Source organism: Poromitra crassiceps, assembly GCF_964638095.1.
Source record: "Poromitra crassiceps genome assembly, chromosome: 17".
Taxonomy (NCBI): domain Eukaryota; kingdom Metazoa; phylum Chordata; class Actinopteri; order Beryciformes; family Melamphaidae; genus Poromitra; species Poromitra crassiceps.
In genome coordinates, this window is record NC_139635.1 from 32,731,863 (window position 1) to 32,738,896 (window position 7,034).

The window sequence follows — 7,034 nt, forward strand, 5'->3', positions numbered from 1 at the left end:
GTCAGGAGGACTGGCTCTCAATTCTCTAACCCCTCTTGTTTACACATAGATGCACTAGGCCCTAGTCTAGTGTATCTATGACTAGGGGGTATCCTAGGGACACAGGAATATGCATGTCTCATCTATTATCTGGGTGCTATGGTTTTACAGGTAACACTTGCACCCCGTACTAATGATCACTTGTTGTAATGTCGGCAGTCTAGGAATTCAATTTTATTTTACTGTTGTTTTGGATAACATGTCAGCTTAAGGTCTCATTTGTAAATTAGGCCCAGGGGAGGAGCTTGCCTTTTTTTTGCATGGGTGCTATGTTTGTGCTCTCTGTCAAACCAATGATGTTATAGGTTTAAAACAGCCAAAATAACAACTGAAATTACAGTTAAAATTCACTACTATTATGATATTACACTGACAATACAACACTAATTCTCAGTGACCTGTCAAAATACCTGAGAGTGAATTAGCAATGGAAAACAGTTGATGATTGTTAATAATATGGTTACCTGTTTACCAATATGTAGGGCCAGATGAAATCCGTTTTATTTTTTTCCCAATTCTGTTTTTTCCACTAGAATTTTAATTCAGGGGTTATAGGATCAATTTTTATTTTTTATTTTTATCACATGGCTCAGACAGCCTCTTCGACATGTTTCTCAAAGTGAAAACCACGTTGTGAGGTGACGTAAGGGTCCCATGCAAGACCGAGCACCCTCTCAAAACACCCCAATCGAAAACGGAATAATTTCTCTAGGCCTATTTTACAATTATGAAATCATTTCGGTTACTACAATAATTAAGTCTATAATTGTTTTTGATTAGGCCTACTTTTATAAATTTCAGACAAATTATGGACAATTCTGCAATATTCCATGTTTTCAGTTGATTCTATTTTTATTACCAAATGTTTCTTTTGAATTGCGGGAATCATATGGCCCTAAATATGACTACATTCCAGTGGACTCTCTACACATTGTTGGCACCCATTAAAATCCTGCTGATGGTCAGGGCTTGCTAAGGTACCATACCTGTAGAAGGTACTCTAGTTTATAGGAGAACTTGTGCAGGTTGGCGCTGTCATCTGTTATGGGTTCCCCACACGCCTTGTGTTCTTTACTCAACTCTATCACAGCATCTAAACAGGGTAGTAACAGGGATATTAACACATGCACACATGCATACAAACATACACTGTTGTGTACACACACATAAGCCTATTACTAAATGCATTGTACAAATAGAATATAAGATACATATTCCAGGGCTTGGAGCCAAAGGGGTGTAAGTGTGATTTTGGGTGAATATGAGTAATATCAAATGCCAAAAGGACACAACTGAAATCATTACCCATAAGTAAATAAATAAATAAATAAATAAATAAATAAATTAAATAAAGAAGTAACAGTAAAAGGATGGTTTTGTTTGCTGCCGAAAGGGCATAACTGTTACTGCACTTATGCCCTTTTAACACCAAGCAAAACCTCGCTTTTTACACTGAACAGTGAACAGGCATTGTGGGTTGAGGATTCTAACAGCACTTAGGGTCAACTCAAAATGCATGCTGACGTAAGTAATGCTAGCATGGCAGATCATATCGTTTTTAGTATCCTATTCATATCCTAATTATTATTCAAGGTCATTACTAGATGAATGTAAATATGTTAATATTGCCATTCAATACTTAGGCCTATAGATTCAAAATGGTATTTTGCAATATTAGGAGTGTAAACTGGTCAAGATGAGCTGTGATAGCAAGGCTGCTGGTAGCTGAATTACCCCTCAGTGTTATGAGGAGTTTTACATGTCTTTGAATGTTCCCAAGCCAGGACACATAAAATAAGTGATGTGTTCTGGGAGGGACACAATATAAAATGTATTATACTCAGAAGAGAAGAGGAAAAAGTAGTGGTTTAGAATCAAAAGTACTTTTAACAGGGGAGAAAAACAATTTGATATGTTCCATCCATGTAGCCTACTATTTAAGGCCTTGGTGAAAGTTGCTTAGTGTTACTTCAAAATAAAGATATTCATTCTGATCTTGTTTTATATTTCACTGTTGATTGAATTGTAAATTGATAGATTTGTATTAAAAGGAATGTGTTTTACGATTGTTTACTTACATACGCCCATATTCTGCATGGATGAATTGAAACAAGGTTCACGCCAAAAAGCCATACATCTTTTGCCATTAGAAAAAGTGAAATATAATTCAACTTAAACTGTAGCAGTATTGTTGTTATGGTAATGCAACATTTGATATTGTGATAGTGATACTGAATGTGGTAATGCCAGCTGATCCAAGGTTGAACAAAATTTGCTTTGGCTCTCCTGTAAAATCTACTACTGTATAACCAACTAACTTGGCTCCAAGCCGTCGCTATGTTCACTGTACGTGTGGAAAGCTTTCTTACCACGCAGGTCTCTGATGATCCTCTGCAGCTGATTCTCCCCAACTGATGAAGAGGCCATTCTGGGGGAAATGGCAATGTGGCCAGATCCTGCATGTAGGATCAACACAATACAGATAATGAATATTCTGCACGTCTTAGAAATATTATGCTCAAGATGTAATGACTGTCTACTGTATTCCTAAACGGTGATGGGGAAAACACGTATGTCTTACATACTACCTTCCGCCAGCGCCTTGAGATAATTCTTATGGTTTGGTGCTATATAAAGATCAAATTGATTGATTGTATTGTAAGTAACATTATACAGTAGCCTACAGTACACAAATGCGCGTGCGCGCGCGCACACACACACACAGCCTCTGCTGTCTCTTCTTCCTATAATGATTGAATGTCAATCTCAGTGTTGAAAACACTGTGAAACTGGACTTGCGAAAGCTGTTAAGAAGTCTTATTATGCCTGTGTGGAGATGCAAAACACTCTTACGTCATTATGCTACTCCTGATCCCTGTAAAACAGATATCGTATCTTTGACAATAACACAAGACTAGAAATTATTGTTGTTTACATAGCCTACAAAACACATGTTTAATCAGCATTCCCAAGATTCTAGTGGCCTAGGGAAGGGGGGGGGGGTAATTAAGGTAAGGTCACTATAAACTCACTATTGAATACGTCCTCACACATACTGTTAAGTCCCTAGTAGCATTATACATGTAAGTAGTCTGTGTTATGGTAATTCGTCGGGGATGTAAACAGACTCAGGGCATAATGGTCTTGTTATTAGAGCAGCTCCTTGTAGAAGCACGTCATGTTGTTGCTGGCACAGCACACACATTTTTCGTAACCGCAGTGGCAAAAGATTTGCCTGCGGGCATTAAGCGATAGGAAATTAGCATTCAGACGACAGGTGAATGTGAATCTGTCCCCGGACGGCCCGGTGTCAACACAGACCCCCCTCCTCCATTACGACATCTCGCCCGGGGGATTCCCACTGACATAGACCACTTATTGATCTGCCACCAATACAAAACAAACACATCTCGTTTACAAACTGCTTTAAAATGCAACAGAACGACGACCTAACATCGATTCACGAGAGCTTGCGAGAGCTATCATCCACCTGTTCGCAGCCCTCCGTTTCTTCAGTCTTATTTTAAGTAGATTCGCGTTACAAAACATCGCATCCTGTTTGTAATTGAAGCGAACCACTTTAAGGTTGAATAAATAGCTGAAATACTGACGTACTTGATGTGTAAAATGTTCCAGACAGTCCAGTTTGTACAGCAGCTGAGCAGTAACTTGCTACCTTGGGGGCGGGCACTATCGATGATTGACAGTCCAAGTGGGTCAATAGCCATGTGCAACTGCAGCCTCAAATCCTAGTTTGGTTGAGAGGCACTAGGTAAATAAACGCTGCATGTGGCGTGTGTGTGTTTAATATTCCCTGACAGATTTCAACCAAGATGTTCATACAGCTTCATCATTGTGGATGTGTGACACTCGGGTCAACCATTTACATGTGTCGTTATTATTACATTTCCATTGTAGGCATTTACGATACATTTATATTATACAAAGTGAATTACACAGAATAAGCAGGTACTGTGTACAGTAAACTTGCTAAAGGGTTACCGCGCTAGCCGGGCGCTTCTCGCTCATACTGAGCATTAGCGCCCAGCGACCATTAACGCATTTCCAATCAAACAATTGTGCCGCTCTCACTCTAGGTATAAAAAATTAACCCTTACCTGAGCCAAACACTTGAAGTGAAGACGCTATCCGATGGCCAACATCCTCTTCTTTTAAATACATATAGTTGCCGCTTCCAAATTGCTGCATAAAATCCACTTTTCTGTCTTTGAAAAACCAAAAATCATTCATCTGGAGCAACCCGGAAGTGTAGGGGGCATTAGTGAGTAAACAGTGAGTCGTATTTCCGGGTTGCTCCAGATGACTGATTTTCGGTTTTTCAAAGACAGAAAAGTGGATTTTATGCAAAGATTTGGAAGCGGCAACTATATGTATTTAAAAGAAGAGGATGTTGGCCATCGGATAGCGTCTTCACTCCAAGTTTTTGGCTCAGGTAAGGGTTCATTTTTATACCTAGACGTGAGAGCGGCACGATTGTTTAATTGGAAATGCGTTGAAGGTCGCCTGGCGCTAATGCTCAGTATGAGCAAGAAGCGCCCGGCTAGCGGGGTAAGCTAAAGGGCACTTTGACAGGACCATGCAACAACGTGTGATCTTTCGGAGATGGGACTGTCACTCTAACGGTTAGAGTCTAACAAAAAGGCCTTATTCTTTCTTATCCTGTGGGGGGGTGTGCAGTATCCATAATAAACTGTAGGCCTAGCTAATACAAAAGCAGAAGAAAGGAAAGTACCTTTACTGTTTTGCCAATAATTATCACTGTAACCATGCAAAGCCTGGGATGTGTTCCTTCTTTTCTTTTTTCTAAATTTGACATAATGCTTACACATCATTCTGAAACATCCAACCATGTCTGAATGATATTGGATGCACCTGAGAGCCTGTTTTTAGGTCGATGTGTCCCTGTTATGCATAATAAATAATGGCATTACATTAAATACAGCTCAGAGTCATGGCAGTGGTTCTCAACCTTTTCCACGTCAAGGACCCCTAACTGACACAAATTAGACCACAGAAGCCCATTTGGTAAGATTTTGTCCCATAGGGTCCCCCATCTGATATGATTTTTGCTTTTAGATGTTTTATTGCAGAAAGTGGATGAAACCCATGACCAAAATTGTCATACATTCTGTCATTGTTATTGTCATGTTATTTATGCACGGAATCATAGTGAAAATAAATTATAAAGGTACAGGACGACCATGTCTTTATTTGCCACAATGCACCAATGCATGCACATATGCATTACACACACGCGCACGCACGCACATACACACACACACACACACACACACACACACACACACACACACACACACACACACACACACACACACACACACACACACACACACACCACTGGTGAGACGACAATCTTCTTGCATGTTTTTAGTGGGGGTCCATATTGATGTTATATGGAGGAAACCCCATATAGAAGGGCCCTTTTCACGAGATAGCCCACCTGGGCAGGTACCGAAGGCATGGGGAGACATACCCCCAGTGCCATCAGCATCCCAGGTGAGAATCAAACCCAGGACCTACTGTACTTGCTGTGAGGCGAGAGTGCAAGGCAAGTAGGCTACCACTGTGCCACCGTGCCCCCTTTTTGCTGGTGGGGACCCCTTGGAACCCCCTCAAGGACGCTTGGGGGTCCCCGGACCCCACCTTTGAGAACCACTGACGTAAGAGTATTACAAATTTGTCTTGTCACATGAATGAAACAGGGCAACATGTTTTCTTTAGAGTGGTCATGAGGAGGGGTGATCTCTAGTTCCTGATCTCTGTTCACCTTTGTGGTCGGTGTATAGGGAACAAATCATATCGGCTAGCTCACGAGTTTTCACGTACCGTTATATTGGCGTTCAAAGGACTTCATGCTCACAGCCTTTGTGCAGATTTGTCAGCATCATATATTTTTAATGATTTGAAATAGCGGGGGACTCTATAAGGTATGGAAACTAACAATTTTTCAATGAAATAATCTAAAATATAACTGTATTATGAAATCAGTGTTGTTTGACCTGTTTTCCTATCACTCTAACAAAACCTTTATTTTTTCATGAAGGAAAATGGCTGAAAGTGGTGATGGTTATGACTATGTTACTGATTATGACGATGAAGTGTGTGACAAGCCAGAGGTAGCCCAGTTTGGAGCGATCTTCACTCCTGTGTTCTTCTCCATCGTGGTGATCCTCAGTCTGGTTGGCAACACACTGGTCATGGTGATTCTGGCCATGTACGAGAATCTGAAATCCCTCACCAACACTTTCATCATGAACCTGGCCGTGTCGGATCTCATCTTCACCGCGGGTCTGCCCTTCTGGGCCTACTACTACATGTCCGAAAAAGGATGGACTTTAGGGGAACCTGCATGTAAAATCGTCAGCTTTGTCTTCTATGTTGGCTTCTACAGCAGTGGCATCCTCCTGATCATGATGACCATTCACCGCTATGTGGCCGTCATCAGCCCTCTGTCTGACTTTGTGTCCCCCAGAGGCTTCTACAGCATCCTGGTATCTGTTGCCCTCTGGGCTGTGAGCGCCATAGCGGCCACTCCAACCTTGATCTTCAGCAAAGTCCTGGTCCATTCTGGGGAAAAGTACTACTGTGGCTATGAAAGTTCTTACTGGAAGTTATGGGGAATCTACCAGCAAAACATCCTCTTTATAGTGACTTCTCTGGTCTTCGGTTTTTGCTACTCCCAGATTTTGTGCAGGCTCCTGCGCCCTACCACCCGGAGAAGGAAGGACAAAACTTTAAAGTTGATCTTTACACTTGTGCTTGTTTTCTTCCTGGGCTGGGCGCCGTACAATATAGTTATATTTTTGATGTCCATATCTTTTCAGCCCCCGCCAGCTGCAGACTCCTCGTCTGTGTCTGCTAACTGTGAAAGCAGCAAACCACTGGATTACGCCTTTGACATCAGTCGGCTCTTTGCTTTCTCACACTGCTGCCTTAACCCTGTCTTCTATGTG

At 41.4% G+C, this 7,034-nt stretch overlaps 1 protein-coding gene and 1 pseudogene across 2 annotated transcripts in view; one reads left to right on the forward strand and one right to left on the reverse strand.

Annotated features, from left to right (window-relative positions):
* LOC310792079 (uncharacterized protein) overlaps window positions 1-7,034 on the reverse strand; it is a gene marked incomplete at its 5' end in the record, with an annotated part of 244,501 nt that overhangs the window by 21,721 nt on the left and 215,746 nt on the right.
* Window positions 5,913-7,034, forward strand: part of LOC310792090 (chemokine XC receptor 1 pseudogene) — a 1,347-nt pseudogene continuing 225 nt past the window's right edge. The window contains exons 1-2 of the transcript XR_014553939.1: window positions 5,913-6,008; window positions 6,125-7,034. The exon at window positions 6,125-7,034 is cut by the window's right edge and continues 225 nt beyond it. The product of XR_014553939.1 is annotated as a chemokine XC receptor 1 pseudogene (transcript). The remainder of the gene's footprint in view (window positions 6,009-6,124) is intronic.